We start from the raw sequence: 21,287 nt of genomic DNA on the forward strand, positions 1-21,287 counted from the left end.
AATTTTACAGATTTTTGGAGCATAACTGCTTTTTCACCAATGCATCATGTTTACCCATACAGTGCAGTTTTCAAACAAGACACATCACCTGTGATCTGACAGGATCACAGGATGATGTGTTGATACAGAACATGGTGGTAGGGAAGTGTGGTCAGTATCAGCAAAACTCTCTGATTAAATTGGGACAGCTGTACCCAGGGACTATGAATGTTTAACGTTGAATCCATTCAACATCATTTACCACCATATTGTTTTCACTACTTCAGAAAACACAGTTAGTGCTCCTGATTGGAGAGTGTGAAGTTGGTCTGTGTGGTGACAGGTGGATGCTATTGTTTGGATAAAGACCTAGTCTGAGAAGATGCTGTCTATGAAGATGTTTCATGTTTCATGTGATGTAACCAGTAAACAGTCAGTAATTCCAATGTAATGTGTAATTTTTTAATTTGACTTGTCCAAGCGCAAAACACACATAAAGTGCAAAGGTGCAAACAATAGGACACCCCTTAAAAAAGCAAGTCACTCTGCCAATAGGCACAAAGTAAAAAAGGATTCTTCAGGATCACCTTCATCCAAGGACTAGGGTGGACCCTTTATCCCCACCTTCCCCAGCCAAAAGGCCTGCAGGAGGAAGGGTTTTCAGACTCTCTACAGCTCAAGGCTAGGGAGATCCCCATGGCTTTAAAGGGGAAAGACTAATAAGTGACCTCCAAAGAGGTCCAGCAAGTTTTGCGCCCATGCCGGGGCCAAGGTTCAGGGGGAGAAGGAGCCTAATGTTCACACATTTTCCCCCTAGATTTGTATAAAGGCCTTGAAGAAGATAAGCATAAAAAGGTGACAGATAGTGGAGATAAAAAATAAATTAGAATAAATAGATAAATCATAAAAATTGGTAGCTCCAGCCTTCCGTATTATAAAAATTTTCCTTACAGTCAGTGCCAAAAGGTAAAAGGGTACTAGGGTAAAAGAGCACTGTGTTGAATAAAGTGCCATTGTCTAAAGTGCCCTAGTGCTGCTTCACTGGTGAAAGGCAAAAGCCAGTGAGTTCTGGCACTCCAGGTGTGCAAATCCCGGGGAGCAAAAAAAAGCAAAATGCATGTCTCATCGCCTGTGGCAACAATCAAGTGGTTCTCTGTTCTCTCGATGGGGTGCAAGCTCCCTGATAGTAAACTAATATGAACAGATACAGTACTACATTTGATCTTAGCCAAAGGCGAGAGAATTGTTAGTGTAACGCTGCAGTTAGTTGGTTCAGATCAGCAGAATTAAGATTTTTATCGACTGAATTGCTGGATTTGATGGTTCGTGCTGTATGTACCATATTCTCTATTGCATAGAGATATACAGCTATTTTCCTATCTCGTTAGAAAATTCAATTAGTAACATTATTGGTTTTTATAAACAAGGAAAGTTATCTTAACCTGTATTCAACTCTCTATTGATGTTCCCCTAATTGTCTTCAGTCAAATTGATGTTACATTACACAAATGGATGAGGCATTTTGAGTTCCAGGCACATTAGTTCTTCTGTATTTACATCCGAAGAATACGTTTGATGCCTCAAAAGGACTGTCTTCATTTTGACAGCGGTTATTACTGATGGGCGAATTTATTCGGCAGGTGTGAATTCGCTGCGAATTCCCACGATTTGCCGGCAGCGAATACATTCGTCAAAAAAATGGACACCAGCGAATTTGTGCCAGTGTCCAAAAATGGCAGCCGGCGTCAAAAACTGCTGCCGGCATCAAAAATGAGACGCGCGCCGTTTCACAAAATTTGCATGGAATTTGCGAATTTTGCACGAAATTTGCAAATTTTGCATGAAATTTGCAAATTTTTCAGCGAATCGAAACACCTCAAATTCACCCATCACTAGTGGTTATTTATTGGTGGTTTGGCTATACCTAATGTACTACAGTATCTATGGGCTTAGAGGGGTGACATTATACTCTTCGCTATAAATAAAATTGCTACTCACATATTTCTTAGTACTGCATAACTAACCTGTATGATGACTCCAAGGACAGTTAATATTAAATTATTAAATGTGATATATATAGGAAATGCATACAACCAATCTCATTACATAAGGGATGATATGGTCCTTTTTTGGGTTTCTTTTCAGTTTTTGCTCAATCACCACTAAAACTGTTATTGAAAGTGAGAATGGCATTGTGGCAAAAAGCCGGAATGCTTAAGTGATAAGATAACTTGCTTAGACAGGCTGTGGTAATAAGATGCTGTCTTGCTGTGCTGCATTAAGAGTTCTGTCTGAATGGTGTGAATTTACATAGCATTTCATCAACATTACACCACTGCCAATGGTGTGTAAAATTTATGCAAACTAAGATTAGCTAGATCAATGTGATTTGAGTTTTTTGCCTTCTGGAATACACTCATAAATTGATTCACTCTAAAATAAACAACTTAAGTTTGCCGTATATAAATATACAGGAAATCACTTACTGTTAAAAGTAGAAAACAAAATAAATATGTTCCTCACATAATGAAATAACTGTATATAAAGATAGAGACAATATAACAGGATTTGTGACAAATGTAGTAAGGTTAAAAAGCTCATGTTTGCATGTACAGCAATGGAGGCTGCACCAAAGGACTCAAGTACTGGCTCTATGGTTTTCTAGGGAGTTTTATTAGTAACAGGCAAGTTATAGGGTTATTGAGACTGACCAGCCCAGCCAAGGTAGCAAAGTCAGGACGTTGCATTTTTAAAGAAATCTTTAAATGGTCTATAGTCTATAAACACTCCTGAATGAGACTAGGGTATCCATTATACTTTTGAATACACTGGCTAGAACGCTACAAGAGTTCTCTAAAGGTGGCCATAGACGCAAAGATCTGCTCGTTTGGCGTTTGGCCATATGGCCGAATGATCCGATTACGATGCACAATGGGCTCTGGCGGATGAAAGATGTCGGCACTCTCCACACATGATCCGAAAATCATACGAATCCTCGATTCATACGATAGGATCTGTGCGTCTATGGCCAGCTTAAGACTGATGGCACTGAGACTGTCAGGCATTGGCCTGAGAACACACAAGTGTATTCTAGTACTGATATTGATCTTATTCCAATTTGTGATCCTGCCCAGTTCCAGTGGAGCTGTCCAACAGTTCTGCTTCTAATCCTTTCCAATGGTTCATTTTGCCTGCTTTCTACCTGAAATAGCTACTTTAACCAGGTAACTCACTCAGGTCTAGTTACTATGATCTTGCCTATGGTTCACAACAAAATTTTTAGCATTAGAAGTCTTTTGTATCCTTGTTAGATTCTCAAGAATTTCAGGTATTGTGGCAATTAGTTGTAGGTCAGACCTGTGGTCAAGGGTGTCTCAGTAGTCCATATTTATTTGGTTGCCATATACAACAAAATGTATTTTTCAAAATCATCTACCAATGGATTCCATGCATACCTTATGTAGTCATTTCTATTATCTTATTCTGTACTGATAATTTAATTCATATGAATGGGAGTCTCCATACTGTTTATAAAATATGAACAGTAAAGAAAGCTGAAAGTGACAAAGCAGGGAGATTGGTGTTGCCACCTTAGGAATAGGTGGAGGTTCAGACAGGATATATAAACATGGCAGCCACCCCTCTCAGAGCACTGTCTTTGGCGCACAGATTGCACAAAACAGGTGCACCTTTGAAATCCGTTTTAAGCAATTGGAAGGGGGTGGGGGCTGTGTTTAGGGGGCCCTTCCTTAAAAAACCCTCAGGATGGAGGTTTATGTATCTCCCCTCACTAGTGAATGTTGTGCCCAGTAACTGAAGAAAAATTCTAGGCCTGATTGTAGGGTCACAGCTAAACATGAAATATGAGAAAATGTTGTATTGTGGGTAAAAACATGGATTGTAAAGGTTTTTGCACTTTGCATTAAATCTGCCATCTAGGTTACAAATGATAGCGGCTGCCAGTAAATTGGGATGCTAGTAATCAGAAATAATAAGTATAAGAATCTGCTGTCACTACAACACTAGTAGGCTAAGAAGTGAGGGTGTCTAAATGGCAGTTTGAATGTTTCCACGGTTAGAAAAAAAACACTTTTACATAGTATTGCCTCAATTTGTCAAAATATGTCTGAGTGAGCATCTTCAGCTTTACACGGTGGCAGTAGTGAGCTGTAACAGCAGTGACCTCTAACTGCCATCCAAATCCCTAATACCCCATGCAAACAGCATGCATGTGGATTAACAATTCGGACAAATCTTTTCCACAAATTTTTCAGAATGTAAAAGAGATTGTAGCATTAATAATTTGTCCCCAAGGCTTTCCTTCATCTATCACTATTCAAGGCACTGATTATGACTCACAGCTGCACTGCATTAAACACCAGGTGCAGGGCATGTCTAATACTTCCCAACCGTATATACATATATTTAACACTGAACTCATTACTAGCCTGTTATACAAGTATCTGGACACCTGTCCATCCAACATCTCATTCGGAAACATAGGACTCATTGTGCAGTATACGAAGGGAAATTTGGTGGTTGTAGCTCCAGGGTTCTACTGCGTCAACAGGTACACTGAGCAAAATTCACAAATGAGGGTGGGATGAACCAACATGAAAGATGGTACCTGTATATTATAATGGTGCCACATTTAAGTCACTGAGCTCTTCAGTACAACTCTTTCTACAGCCATATTCCAGCACTGGAAATTACATTTGTGTCTGCCATATCTGTGGCTTAAATAATGCAATTAGAAGGATATTTTTAGTAATATAGGGTAGGTCTCATATTGAGAAAATGAGGGTGCACTCTTTGTCCCTGAATTCCTTGCCTTGCTTGTGTGTCTATCCATGTTCCTGTTCCTTGTTACAATCAAGTTCCTTATTTTCTGGATTCTGGTCCTTCTGTCCTGAGTTATGGCTTGGTCCTGTTTCATTGAACTAATTGGTCCTTGGTTTGAGTTTTGATGTTTTCTCCCCTAACCTTTGAGCCATTGGGCCCTATGCTAGATGCCTTGACCAACTCTGGTGGAATTAAATCACAACTGATTGGTCAAAATATAATATCAGATGACCAATTACCAGGCTGAAAGTGAGTGTACCATACCATAGTCTACTGAAAACCCTCCTTTCCCATCCCTGGGATGCTATGTAGCATGCATTTACCTATTTTCAGAAACAGGACCTTTTATCATAAAGCATTTCTTGAGCCTAATTGGTTTTGCTGCACCTCTCGCTATCTATTGAAAATGCAAGATTTAAAGATTCATTTAGCTTTGTCCTACAACAGCTGAGTAATGGACTGTTTGACTCTTCTGTCTCCTAGTTACTTTTGTGTGACATTATTTTCAATCATTCTGTGCACTTTGGCATTCTAATATTGAAATATACACAATAACCTGACTATGTATGGAACAATATACGAGGCACCTCATCAGATGTGGTCAATTCCACTGGTATTATGAAATAAACTAGGTACAGAGATTCCTGAGAATTCCCACGGTTCTATAATGGTCCAGATTAACTTTATATCACATGAGTTATTTCCTGAGGTGTATTCAGACATTTTCCAGGTTTTAATTTTTGCTAATGTACTTAATACTCGGGAATTTTACAAATAGTAAACAAATAAATCCTTAATCTGGTCTTCTTTTTTTTCTTTTTTAAATCTTCACTGAAAGAATTTTGGGAAGAATAAAGTACTGCTGGAGTCTATGAAACATGCAATAAAAAGCAAAAGTTTAAATAGACGAAAATGAATAAAACTCAAGCTTGTGAGGTGTCCTGAGCAGCCTAAGGGTACCAGATTTCATATTGTGTCATATCGTAATACCCCCGAATCTCTAGAGTCGACAGTAGCTGCTGTATTTTTCTCTTATTATTGCCAAAGGGGCAAATAGACCCGGGGCTTTATCCTATTTCTATTGATCATTCTACATTTTAAATTGAGTAGAGCCTTTATTTTATTCTTTTGGAAAAAAGCATTTCTTTTGGCAAGCACCTGACCTACACCTCAGAGGGAGGGAGAAAGATATAGCCCCAGTATCTACAGCTTGGCAAATTCTTACCATGCACAAGTTAACTCTTTTGCCTGGGTAGTAATGTGCGGCAGCACACTTCTCTGGATGAAAATCCAAGGTTTCATTGAAAACTCATGAATTGCTGAGCTTTGATTTATTTATCCTTAACATGTTAACTATGAAGAGGAAGGCGGCAATAGGAGAGGAGAATAGTCCTTTCTTTATATAATGCTTGTACTGTTTGCACTCTGCTCTTTGCTTAGGTCAACCATACAAGGGAATGGAATCTGATGACAAGTTAATTTTCAAGTATATATTGACAGTGCATTACTTCTCATCTACTTTATCTATGTAAATACACATAATGGCCATAAATGTACACACAATATTTTAGCAAGTCAAAACAGATGAATGGTAAAAGTTAAAAACTAAAACATGAACAGGAAAATATACATTAAACTCTGTATTTTATTTTTGGTGTTCAAACATGATGAGGTAGGTCCAAGTAAAATGATCAAGTCACATTCAAACTAAATTAGAGTCATTGATTTTTATTTAACTACACTGACACCACGCTTCCGAAGGAACCAAAATGGATTGTCTACAGAGTTATTGCCTTGGTTGGTGGCTCTCAGGCAGAAAAGGTTCAACAAAAAAAGCATGACAGCAAACAGACATATTGCATTAAAAAAGTTGACTCAACTTTGTGCAAACTACTGCACATAGTGTATTAGTCTATTATTGATGAAATATACACGGGGGATCAATGTAAATTCTGGTGTTCTATGTTTTTGGTTTTTTTAATTAAATCATTTCTTGCTATGGAATGGATGCAAACTTGACAAAATGCAGAAATTAGAAAACTTATCTAACAACCAGGGCAAATGGTCTTAGCATAGGCTAAGTCCCTTCAATGCTGCAGTGAACATACACACAACTGACTTCCAAACTCACTGTCATTTTGCAACTGTAAACATCACCACAATGGTAAATCATGTGCAAGCTGGAGTGCACTCTATAAATGTCTCTTTATATAACTCAGATTGCTAACAAGTGTACGAGTCAGCATTTTTGCTGTGTGTGTGTTAGTGTAGATGCAGGCCCATATCATATGAAGGTAACTCACTCTGTTTCTCCAAATACTTCAGTCCTGTCCTGACCTGTATGGTACAATCATATCTGGTTTTTAATCATTCACATATCTAATCATATCATTTTAACCCCTCCTTCAAGGCCTACTTTTACAGTCAGCAATGGTCTAGAAGAGTCTCTCAAGATATTCTGACATTCTTTCTATTCTCAATATACATATCTTACCTTTAAACCTATTACCCCCTTGCATTTCAGAGTTTCTTAGAATGCTAATGACAGCCAATACTTGGGCTGGGGGGAGCGATGGAGACGCAATTACAACTGATCTAGTCATTCAGTCCCTGGGCCAACAACTGGATCATGTGGAGCTCTGTGCAACCTATCAGAAAGAACCACACCCATAACCAAATGTGGTCTTCACTAGGTGGCATTTCCCACCCTTCTAAATCAATATCTGACTCAGATCTGATCAGGTATCCAAAAGTGAGGTTATTATTTCAGCAGAATATACGTGCCAGTAAGCTGCCTCCTTCAGGAATGGTCAAGAATGCAGCCAGTTTTGGATCCTTGATTGGCAACTTTAGCCTTTATAAACCAAGTTGTTTGGTGGGTTGTTCAAAATTTGTTTAGAATTTTCTGACAGATTTATTTGGAAACACAAAGTAAGTAAGGTATATGAGGCAAAACATTCAGGAAATAAAGAAAGAAAACTATATATACAATATATACTATAAAATACAATAAGCTAGAATTAAATAGGTTTTAATATAATGAAAAGATGCCTTACCCATTTCTACCGAAGTTAGCCAAATATTTCATTATTGTTTTACTGAGTATTGTTGTTACTGAGGATTTTCTCTTCCTCTGTAAGGCATCTTTTTTACATATGTATCTCAAATGGGTAGATGACAACATACAGCTCTAAAGCAAAACTTAAGGGAAAAATCTTACTTTTGAAAAGAATGCCACTTTTCAGAAAGGGACCACCAACAACAAAGTAAAGTTCATCATTGTGATCAGCTTTTGAGTCGTCAAACACTGAAAATCATAGAATTCATAGGATGTCCCAAATCTAGCGGGCAACAAATAAGAGTTAGATGAGGATGCAGATTACAATAAAGATGCACCAAACAATTCGTACAAAGTTGGCATCTCTGGAAAATGGATTTAAAGCCGTTAAAGAACCATAACTCACAGAACAGCTCTGAAACACAGATTGACAAAATATTGGCAAGCTGCAACCTTCAGAACCACAGCCACTTTTAACAGTATTTCTGGATGTGCTTAATACTAAAGATGTCTGTATCAACAGCAAATACTTTATAAGCAAGGACATCCACAGGAAATTTTACAGGAGGGAACAAAGCAATCAACCAAGAGGAATCAGTTTTTCTAGACTATGTCTGTATACAGTAACTAGGTAAAGTACTCCATGGAAAACTATGCCTAAATACAAACAAATATAACTCAGTAAAACTCTGCTTTTACATACATAAACATCTAATACAGTCGTAATGCTACCCCTTTGCCTGTTTTAGGAAGTGAATTCCAGGTGGCAGAAGGTGGGTCTTCCAGACCCACAGAAAGTAGAAGAAATGACATTATATTACATTATATTACATTTTACCCAACAATTCCACCTTAGAACTAGTTATAGCCACAGGGCCTCCAAATCAGCAAGAGGGAAATCAGAGCAGAAGGAAATAGAACAATATACAATGTGAGGAAGAAGAGAGAGAAAGAGACTGCAAAAGAGGAATAATTATAGGCCAAATCAGAAAAGGGAAGGTTGCCACCTTGTCTTGGGAAAAAGTACCAGCCTTATTTTGGCTTTTTGTTTATAATAGCAACTGGAATTGAGTATCATTTTACCAGCTAAAACTGCAAGATACTGTTTAAAAACCTCTACAAATGGGGAAGTAGGGAAGTAGAAAAGTAAATAGAAGATTGAAAAGAAGATGATTTTTTTTATGCCTCGGTTAAAAAAACAATAAAAAGCAGTAAAAAAAAAATAAAAGCAGTAGAAGAGGAGATTAGAGAAAAAAATTGAGAATCAGACCAATAAAAGACTAGTAATGAGAAGAGCACATTGCTAACCATTGAAAAGGGTTGATGAATAAATAGTATTTAAAGATGAGTGCACGGTAAAGTGAATGGATTTCATAGAAAGGCAGACAAAAATCTATTTTGGGGAGTGCAGCATCCCCTAAAGGAGGCATATTGAAAACTGGCAGCATTTATCAGTTTTGCATAAGGTCCCATTCCTATTACTTATTCTAGTACCTATTCCATACATTTCCAATCATGGCTCAAAGTTAATTACATGTTTATATGTGGTACTCTAGGTTGGAGGGCTAACTAAATATTGAGAATGAGAAGAGGGCCTATGAAATTAGTGTTTTCCCAACTGTCAGACTGCTCTTCTAAAGCATGTAAGGAAGGGGGAAAAGGAAATAAGAAAAAACTGAAGTATGAAAAAGAAACACAACAAAAGAAACAAGAGAAAGGACATGATAGAAGACAATAAAAAGCAAAGGGATAATAAAGACCACAACAGATGATAAACTGGAATGGGAATGGGGTGCAGAGAATAACAGTAGGGATTGATGATGGGAAGGATAAGCTAGGGAAGCAAAAGTGAACTGACAATAAGAGGACATAAATATGGACCCCTTCTGTCAGAATTTCTGTTGTTCTAACTCCCAACTTTCAGAAAGTGGAAATAATGTGTTCTGTACAACTTTGTTAAAACTCTAAATATAGCGATGAAATGGTGAACACTTCTGCTTCCAGTTATAGCCTTATAATACACTACAGGTCTCTGTGATAGAAAGATGGTTACAATACTGTATACATTTCCTTTGATGCAGCAGTCATTATGCATGGTCATCTGCTGTTTCTTATACCTGCTGCAGCAATGATAAAAACATTCTTACAGATGCCAGCCAGCAGATGACCTTAACTGCCATTATGTTAAGTAGTCATACAATAGGAGAGGTATCCAGATGGCATTCAGTATGAAAGGTTAAGGATCATTCGGCTGCCCTACGGGCCAACAGATTCTGTCCAAATGCTGTTAACTAACTGTCGACTGGTTAGGAAGAAATAGTGCCATAAATGGGAAAAAATATCTTGTCCCCTTAAGCATAAATACCAGGCATCAAAACAGACTCCCAGACAAAGAAAACAAGTGCACCCTGCATCCATAGTCACAGTATCTAAGTGAGGAACAGTTGTCTGTACATAGATAAGGTTATGTACCTACAGCAAATTCCAATTTGTAAAAATAAGTTGAAGGATATAAATAATGTCTTGGACTAAAGAAAAAATTATTGGCATATCCTGCTGTAAATTAGAAGCTATACACAGGATTACAATTTGTTCTTGGTTCATTGGTATTTTGGGGGAGTTTAGAAGTGGCTTTAGTGTGTTAGAGTGCCATTCTTCATACCAGTGAAGAATGTTTTTTTATCATATTCACTATTCTATCACTGGCCTGTTAGAAGACAGTGAAGATCAGTGATTAAGTTGGATGTGCTTAATTTCTTCAACTGAGGAGGAAGCAGGTAATATAGCCTTAGGCAGGACCCAAAAAGGACTTGAAAATTCAGACCTTTTCACAACATTCTCACAATCTTCCTTCAATTTGAATGGCAAGAACTATGAGGTCCTCCAAAGAGTCAGGTACTTCAACACAGCCAGTTCATCTTTAGCATCTCTGGATAGGCCCAAACACAAATGGTGCTTGAGGACTATGTTGTTCCACTGGGGTTGAATGTCCCAGTGCCTGAATTCAGCCATGTTTTCCACTATTGGATGCCTTCTTTGTCTTAGCAAGCAAAGAGCTGTCTGTCATTGGGATCATTATAAAAGGATGACATGACATGAATAAGCTATTACAGTCACTTAAAACTGAATTGTGTTGCTCAAGGAGGTTTGAGCCCAAGCTTTAAAGAGATAATCATCCCTAACTTTAACTTGCTCATTGGAATAGGTTTAAGGCTCAAGAGAGAATATTAAAAGGCATACATTTATTAAGGTTTGGAACTGCCCCCTGTCCCCAGAGAAAAAGTTGAATATGGGCACCTTGTGTTCTGAAGAAACTGGGGAAGACACAGCCCCAGGAGGATGGAACGCAGCAGCAGAAACACCATTTTCAGAATTAGAAGGCATTCCAGTTGGCAGCATTACAGGGCAAGCCTGAATTTGGTTTTGCATCTGTTGACAGAGAATCTGCAAGTCACAAACAGCTTGAATGAGGTCATTTATAATATCAGGATCTGCAAAGAATCTCCGAGTGATAATAAGAGTGGGATAGGAATAACGGCAGGAACTATGAACTATGAGGTCCTCCAAAGAGTCAGGTACTTCAACACAGCCAGCTCATCTTTAGCATCTCTGGATAGGCCCAAACACAAATGGTGCTTGAGGACTATGTTGTTCCACTGGGGTTCAATGTCCCAGTGCCTGAATTCAGCCATGTTTTCCACTATTGGATGCCTTCTTTGTCTTAGCAAGCAAAGAGCTGTCTGTCATTGGGATCATTATAAAAGGATGACATGGCATGAATAAGCTATTACAGTCACTTAAAACTGAATTGTGTTGCTCAAGGAGGTTTGAGCCCAAGCTTTAAAGAGATAATCATCCCTTACTTTAACTTGCTCATTGGAATAGGTTGAAGGCTCAAGAGAGAATATTAAAAGACATACATTTATTAAGGTTTGGAACTGCCCCCCTGTTCCAAGAGAAAAGGTTGAATATGGGCACCTTGTGTTCTGAAGAAACTGGGGAAGACACAGCCCCAGGACGATGGAACGCAGAAGCAGAAACACCATTTTCAGAATTAGAAGGCATTCCGGTTGGCAGCAATACAGGGCAAGCCTGAATTTGGTTTTGTATCTGTTGACAGTGAATCTGCAAGTCACAAACAGCTTGAATGAGCTCATTTATAATATCAGGATCTGCAAAGAATCTCTGAGTGATAATAAGAGTGGGATAGGAATAACGGCAGGAATGCCAAAAACTTCAGGCAAGCTTAAACGATTGGGGCAGGCAGCAATAATCTTACTGGGTATAGGATCAGAAATAATCATAGTCAGACATGCACAGGTCAGAACAGGAGCATGATATCATTGTCAGCTGAAACCAGACTGTATTTATTTACATGCATACTTTCAGCTGGAGCAACCATCTAATTTTGTTCAAAGCCTATTTAGAAAGATACCATAGAACTATATCTGTATGCTTATTTCACTGCACTTTATCTTGTTTCTTCACTTTTTATTCATGCTTTCATCTTCTAGGACAGATGTCAGACTCTCCCTCTGCTGTAAACCACAAACACTAGAATCCCCAGACAATGGCAGTTGTCCTAGATGTCCTAGTTCACAACAGCTTGAAGGAAAATATCCTTTAGTATATCTACCAAATATGATGCTGCAATTCCTTCTGATCACCATTTATTGCCAATGTCTGATTGCCCAGTATATAGGGAATGTTGCACAGCCACTGAAAATCGTGTCAGCATGTACAGTACCAAAAGTAGTACATGACACATTTAATGGTTAACGATCCTAATAGCTTTTTTTAAAAGCTGCAGACATTATTCTTTAATTAAAATGTATTCCTTGAGTCTCTGTGCTAAAAACAAAGGGGAAAAGTAATAAAAGGTCTTACGTTTGCTACTAATCTAGTAACCCCTAACAACCAATCAGCAGGTGGTATTTATTGGTCAACTGTTTGAAAACATAATTATACTCATTTACTAGATGTGGGCAAAATGGAGTATTTCTATTACACTACAATCACTGTTTATGCCTTATATGCAAGTCTTTGTTTCCAGAATGTAGTGCAAGCACCAGCCCTTCTTCCACCCTGAATAATACAGTGCCTGCATTTGGCAATACTGTATGCCGAAGAATAACCTAGTTGCAGCTAGCTTATTTAAGCAGTGTGTTGCATCACTTTAGCATTAAGCATTCAATTAACTGGGTCAAAATCTGAGTGCTTATTGATGCAACGAACTGTGGGAACTGCTAGCACCCTGGTAGTTCCAAAGTTCCCCAGAGTCAATAGGCACACTTGCATAATGTTCATCAGTGCACTATGGCCAGGTGAACTGCACAAATATGCGAAAGTAAAGAAGCATGTTTGGATGCAAGTACCTATGGGGAATGTCGTCAATATGTGCAACATTTGCATCCATATTAATGCAACCCAATTGACCCTTACAGGGTTTTTTGTGGAAAGAAGGATGTTTTTATGGAAATTGCCCTAAGCTGGGCCCCATGAAGACCCAGGCCTACTTAGATATTTTCCAATATTCTGGCAGGCAAGTAAGACCCTGTCTATTAGACATATACAAAGAAAACATACAAAATAAAGGTAGTGTGGCCCTTAATAACATGTAGAGCATACTGACATTGTGCATTGTTACTTAACTTTGCTTTGTTTCTGACAATATTCTGGAAATAACAAAGTAAGGACTTGAGCATTTTGATGGAAATTAAATATGGAACAATAATTGTGTAATGTGAAGAAACACTACATTTTGTTTGATGCTTTGTAATCCTTTAAACATGTTAAAATGGTACTGTCATGACATATTTTTTATATTCAGAGAATATTTCTGGGAGTTGTAGTCCTGTAGCCGAGCCAAGGAACGCATTTCCCTTAAAGGAGAAGTAAACCCTAAATATTAATATGGCTAAAAATGCCATATTTTTAATACAGCACCAGCCTAAAGTTTCAGCTTCCCAATAGCAGCAATGATCCAGGACTTCAAACTCGTCACAGGGGGTCACCATCTTGGAAAGTGTCTGTGACACTTACATGCTCAGTGGGCTCGGAGCAGCTGTTGAGAAGCTAAGCTTAGGGGTTGTTGCAAATTATCAAGCAAAAATGAGGTTGGCCTGTAATATAAGCTGATTCTACAGGGCTGATTATTAAATGATCATGCTAGTTGCACTGGTTTCTGTGCTGCCATGTAGTAATTATCTGTATTCATTACTAATCAGCCTTATATTGTGACATTTATATTCTATATGTACTGTATATTGTGAGTGGGTCCCTAAGCTCAGTAAGTGACAGCAGCACAGAGCATGTGCAGTGAATCAGCAGAAAAGAAGATGGGGAGCTACTGGGGCATCTTTGGAGTCTCAGATCTTTACTGCTAAAGGGCTGTGGTTGCCTTGGGCTGGTACAGAAGCACAAAACAAAATGTACAACATTTCTAGCCTACTTCTTATACATGGCATTCTTCAGTTCTCCTTTAACAATTCCATGTATAAGAGAAGTAATTTAATGTGATATTTTACTTAAGTATACAACAGTAATTAAGAGCAATTTTGAATTGAGCTGCATACCGTAGAGTAAATGAACCCTGGTTTTATTTTTCTAAAGGTTTTGCCTCTTAAGTAGCTACATTAGCACTCCAAGTCTGCTTTCAAAAGCAATGTGTTTGGAAACCAGTTTAGGTTTTCGGTTATGTAAATGTTTACTAACAGCCACAGTGCTAATAAAACAAGGCTTTTCAATACACAGGTTCTTCCTTATGCCATGGAAGCGCGGTCCTGCCTTACTATTGTTATAATTTGTAGAATACCGTATTATGTTGCAATTGTGGTGGTATTTTAGATGCCTGTAAATACTCGCGCAAATCAAGTTTTCCTGATGTTTGACTGCAGGGTAGGGTGTGTGTCTGAATGCCTGAGGATAATGGGATGCAATTACATCCAAGAGGGTGTAGCGTGCAGGAATATGCCAGAACTGAATGGTTTGAAGCAGTTGATTTAACTAGTTTGGGCCAAACATTCCTGTCAAAGAAAACAACAGGCCAGAGAATGAAAGAAATGTGTATTTCCATTCAGTGCTATGTGCTTTGTTGCAATTGTTACTTTGGGCTTTTGTGTCTGATTGTATGCGCTAAGTAATGCCATAGAATACCCTACTACACATTGAAAACCATACTATACTAGTTTTGTTTTTGTAAGGGATTAAGTTCATTTCATTCACTCATATTTACAGACTCCTGCACAATTATTTTATTGCTTCTCATTTTTTATTTATAGATCAGAACAATTTCAATTTTTATTCTGAAGGGAACATATATTTCTAAATGGGATTTTACATTCGGTTTCTTCTAGATTAAAGAGAAGTTAGCCTAAAATAATTGCATACCTTCAATACTGAGATATTTCAAGTAAATTGGCATTTGATCCTCTGTTGTCCTAAACATGAGCCCGCCCTAATTCAAATGTGGCATGACCTTCAAAATGGTTAAAAAAAAAATGAAAATAAATATTACCAGTTACAACTTTTAAACATAATCCCACTTTAAAATATTAAAAAATGCCAGGGTTTTAACTTTTTTTTATGACTTTTCGGGATACAGGATATGATGTCACTGACATAAGATTATGGAGGATGTAGCTTCATCTTATCAGTTTGCCAAGTATAACCTGGTGAATTGTCACTCAGACAAACGATTGTGTTTGCCTGAGCAAAAATTTGTATGGCGATAGGGCGCCAAATTTCTTTAGTGATGTACTCTTTTGATAGCGAATTGTCCTCTACGACTGTTGGTAATTTGGCGATATTCCTGCGGATTGGATTTCTGGCAAATTCTGCTAGTGACCACCACTTCACCCTTTAGTAAATATGCCCCATAGTGTTGTTAGTCCTGTGTCTCTCAGTATACATGACTGGATAGTTTAACATCTGTATCTGAATATAACTAATAGCTGTCAGTTGGATATTTACAGGTAAGACTAGCCAGGCTTTTTTACCTGTATTAGATGGGGAAGGGAGAAGGATTTTCTCACTTGTATTATTTAAATCATAAGTAGCATAGCCAGTTCAATCCTGCCATAGAGAGAAACAAACAACCTGCCTCAGGCAGCAAAACCCTGCAGGGGAAAAAGCAACTGACATATGCATACATAAAAGAAATACCACACCAAGTTCCCAAAGGAGCTTTGCCCAGAAACCTTGCCTGAGGGTTTATATGTTTACCATCTGCCCAGCAAGTCACTGTAGGTTAGTGGGTGCATGTCTTATTTTGCCCCTGGCGGAGGAATGACTGCGAATGCCCCAGGCTTCAATTTGTTTATTTTGTAATCTGTTTTTCTGAATTCTCACTTGCCTGACATTCCTTTTATGAGTACTGTTGGGGGGCCAGGCTGCAGGGATCACAGTAGGGTAGAAAAGCCTGGCCTGGAGTGTACTTATTTATATAAAAGCTCAAAGACCAGTCCTATCACAGTGAAGCAGTATATAAGTATAAAAGAAGCACATGGGTTTGGGAGCCATGTCGCTCAGAGTTTGTCCCAGATGTCATTGTAGTTTGTGTTATACCTTTATGCCTGATTCATTAATATATATCAGTTCCACTATGCCCATCATTTTCCATATATGGGTAGCATTACTTAGAGCTATTGATGAACAAAATATATAAATGAATACTCAAACGAAATACTTCCTTTCATTTTCAGAGGGCTTCCCTTAATTGAGTCCACTGGGTTAAAGGAAGAAAATTAAGGCTAAGCACTAACTGGCAATAGTGTAGATTCAATTGCACAGACAGGTCCTTGTATAGAATACAGAACTGCTGTCACAGACAAGCATGGTTCCTTTATTGTCGTATATATAGCATATAGTACTAAAATTCTTACTGAGAGCCAAATATGTCTCTAAAACATTTCATTTATTAGCTGTGGGGCACTTGGCCCTTACCTCATATGAAACTATAACTTTCAGCCCTGCTGTTGGTATACTGCATGCTACTACATTTGAGAAGATCCCAGTTCCAACTCCAAACTTTTACTTGTGATAATCATGGTTTTGGCTTTTTAGTTCTTTCAGGGGCCTATTTACTAACATTCGGATTTAATTTTTCTCCAAAAATCATATTCTTTCCTCTAAAAAGAGTTTTTAAAATTTCTCAAAAAATTCAAGATTTATTAAGGGGCAGATTTAACAAAGGTCGAAGTGAAAATTCAAGCTATTTTTTTTGTACTTCGACTAGGGAATAGTCCAAATACTGTTTCTTTAAAAATACGACTTCGACCATTCGCCATCTAAGACCTGCCAAATTGCTGTTTTAGCCTATGGGGGACCTCCTAGAACCTATTTCGAGTTTTTGGAAAAACTTCGAAACTAATGTGCTGTTACTTTTTGTACGATTCGAATTTGATCGAAAACGGCCTATTCACCTGGGAAGCAAATTAGAATTTTTAAAATAAATTTCAATTGATCTCTTTTTATTCAAATTTCGAGTTGATGGGAGTTCTCGATCCTTGATAAACCTGCCCCTAAGTGTAAAAACCACGAAAAACTCTAATACAAAACTTCTCCAAAGCAGTCAAGGAGCCATTCACACTTTTAGAGATTTTGAAGTGTGTTTCCACTAGTAAACACTTGGATTTTTAGAGATATTTGTATTTTTTCTGCTCTTTTTTCCATTCTTACTTTTTATATTCAGATCTTTTAATAACTTTCATGGCATTCATGATTTTAAAGAAATAGAGTTTAATTGTGGATTTAAAAAGCTCTAATACAGCTATGGGATCCATTATCCGGAAACCTGTTATCCAGAAAGCTCCAAATTATGAAATGGCCATCTTACATAGACTCCATTTTATCCAAATAATCCAAATTTTTTAAAATGATTTCCTTTTTCTCTGCAATAATAAAACAGTACCTTGTACTTGATCCAAACTAAAATATAATTAATCCCTATTGGAAGCAGAACCAGCCTATAGGGTTTATTTAATGTTTACATGATTTTCTAATATACTTAAGGTACGAAGATCCAATTTATTGAAAGATCCATTATCTATGCATTCTGGATAAGTCCGTAGCCCGTAACCAAAATGTCCAAAAAAGCTGGTTATTACACAGGTCTCATGCCTGTACCACTAAAATGTGACCTTTAATAAATGGGCCTCCCCATATTTAGTCCACCACAAGTAAAGGAAACAACTGGGCATCTGTTTCATCATTTTTACCTTATCTTTCTGGCTCACAAAGAAGTAAAGACCTCAGCTTCAGTCTGTGTTAAAAGCAGACACTGTCAAAAACAGCTTTGGGATTTACCCCTTCATTGCTGGAAAAATGCTCAGCCAATTACTAAATCATTTCTGACTTTCCCTGATTATTCTTAAACTCCAGAAACTGACTATGTTCTGATTTCACCCCAAGTAATGACCTCGCATTGCAACTGCTTTTCATAGACATTTAGAGCTTAAGTTAACTGTAGTTTCAATTATTATTTGAACCCGTTGTCCAAAAACTCAGAATTAAAGGCAGGTTGTCTCCCATAGACTCCATTTGAATCAAATAATTTTGTAATCTCTGTAATAACAAAATGGTACATTTTACTTGATCCCAACTAAAATATAATTAATCCTTATTGATAGGAAAACAATCCCATTGGGTTTATTTAACGGTTAAATGATTTTTTTTTTAGCAGACTTAAGGTATGAAATTCCAAATTATGGAAAGCCCACTTATCCGGAAAACCCCAGGTCCCATGTAGTGTGAAATGATAGAGAGATCAAGATGTACGTAAAGAGACAATAGTACGTAAGCCTTTGCCATTATATGGAAAGAGCTCTGTCAGCATGTCATGTGGAAGTAAAGTATGAAGCCTGTCCCTTGAAGCATACAATACAGGACATATATAATTTGTCACTGCTAATGCCACAGAAATGCCCACTATTGATTGGTTGTTGCCATGAGCTTTCCCTCCTCATATACAGCAATATTTACTACTCCTCTGTAACAGCAAAATAAGTTAATGGTAGATCATCAATTTCCCTACAATATTTAATATGGGCTGCTGGGACTTTAAATAAGGCATTTTAATATATATATATATATATATATATATATATATATATATATATATATATATATATATATATATATATATATATATATAAATATATATATAAATATAATATATATAACATTTTCCAATGTGAATTTACACAAATATAGCATTTCACCCCAGAATTTTCTACTGTGCTGTTAACCTGTTTCATGAGAATAAGGAAGCCAGGAGGCGGTAAAATTTGTAAAGGAATCTGTCTCATTCTTGTAGTTGACAACAAGATTTGAAGCAGAAACTGGACCTGAGAAAACCTCCCTGTGAATGTTAATAATGTGCCCCGGGCATTCTCACTGCACACAATAGGTCAGGGATGCCTCGGGCTTCTATTTTCCTAGAAACAGCCTCACTGCGGGTCGAACATTGCCTGAGGCTCCCGCAAGCTTTCATGTGAATGTTGTAGAGGCTGGAAAAAAAATTGGACTTCAAACTATGCATGAACAACCCTTGCTGCAAACTTATACGTGGAGCACTGGGGGCACTTTGTCTTTCTCACTTTTCTTACATAGTTTGTTAAATAGTGTATCCAATCTTCCAGCATGGATCTCAAAGCAAGTCTATACAAATTATCATAGAACATTTGTGTCTGCTATGATGTTACAAACACATTGATCACCAGTCCAGCCAATTCAGGTGGAACATTTCATTTTTTTTTATAGATCCCATCTGCTCCCTACACTTCAGTGAGCTTCTCTAGATTTCATATACACACTCCTAAGGGCTTGATATGATTCTGTCCTTAAAGAAAAAAGGGTAATTATTATTTGTTGCTATTTTTTTTTAATGTTTGATTTGTATTGTGTCTTTGACCAGCTTGAAATTAAAATAACTTTCTGGTTATTGGGCTTGGAAGCCCAGGCAACTTAAAAAGCACAGCAATTGTGTTTTTATTATTATTTTGTATAGCATATGCTTATTTTTTCCTCTACTTTAAATTTTCCAGGCATATTGCAAAATGCTATTTTTTCTGTCATTTTATGGGAATTTGCAGAAGGGTTCAATGGCAATCTTTTTGTGCTTTGTGGGTCACTTTGGCAATGCTGCCCCTACTCAGAGTACACCAGTTGTGTTGCCAGCATTGCCTGAGTGCCTCCTAGTAGATATGACTATGTGGTTTCATACCTGAGCAAAATTTAAAGGGAGACTGTCATAGGAAAAACATTTTTTTTCAAAATGCATCAGCTATTAGGGCTGCTCCAGCAGATTTCTGCACTGAAATCCGTTTCTCAAAAGAGCAAACAGGTTTTTCATATTCAATTTTAAAATCTGACATGGGGCTAGACATATTGTCAGTTTCCCAGCTGTCCCAAGTCATGTGACTTGTGCTCTGATAAACTTCAGTCACTCTTTACTGCTGTACTGTAAGTTGATGTGATACCACCCCCATACCTTCCCCCCCCCAGCAGCCTAAGAACAGAACAATGAGAATGTAACCAGATAGCAGCTCCCTAACACAAGATAACAGCTGCCTGGTAGATCTAAGAACAGCACTCAATAGTAAAATCCAGGTCCCACTGCGACACATTCAGTTACATTGAGTAGGAGAAACAACAGCCTGCTAGAAAGCACTTCCATGCTAAAGTGCTGGCTCTTTCTGAAAGCACATGACCAGCCTGAGATGGCTGCCTACACTCCAATATTATAACAAAAAAAAAATACACTTGCTGGTTCAGGAATGAATTTTTATATTGTAGAGTGAGTTATTTGCAGTGTAAACAGTGTAATTTAGAAATAAAAACGAAATCACAAAAATTATGACAGCTGGAAATAGCTTGAATCTAAAAAACACCATCTAAATCCTGTAGAGGTCAATGGCAGAGGTCCCTTGAACCATTTAAAGATGTTAATAGCCTTCATGATGTTCGAGTTTTTTTCAGTGGGTTTTGCTCGAAAAGTCAATCAATTTAAGTGATCCAAGTTTTTTTTCGCGAAAAACACGATCAATTCCAGACGTCGAGTTTTTCAGCCCGACTATTCTGATTCGAGTTTTATACATTCAAGTTTTTTCTTAAATTAGAAACCATTCAAGTTGTAAGTTCATTTGAGGTCTAAAGAAGCTCACAAAGTTCTAAAATTTGACCGTTGATAAATAACCTATATATATATAGAGTAGGGAACCGGCACTCACGATATTGAGGTCATCGGTGCCTGGGTGCAGTCATCGATCAGGAAAATCAATAGTCTCCACTACTTCTATATATATATATACTGTATATGTATATATATATATATATATATATATATATATATTTTTTTTATTTTTATTTTATTTTTTTTTTCCATTGACCAAGGTAAACAGTGCCATGC

This window comes from Xenopus laevis, chromosome 4L, assembly GCF_017654675.1.
Source record: "Xenopus laevis strain J_2021 chromosome 4L, Xenopus_laevis_v10.1, whole genome shotgun sequence".
Classification (NCBI taxonomy): Eukaryota; Metazoa; Chordata; class Amphibia; order Anura; family Pipidae; genus Xenopus; species Xenopus laevis.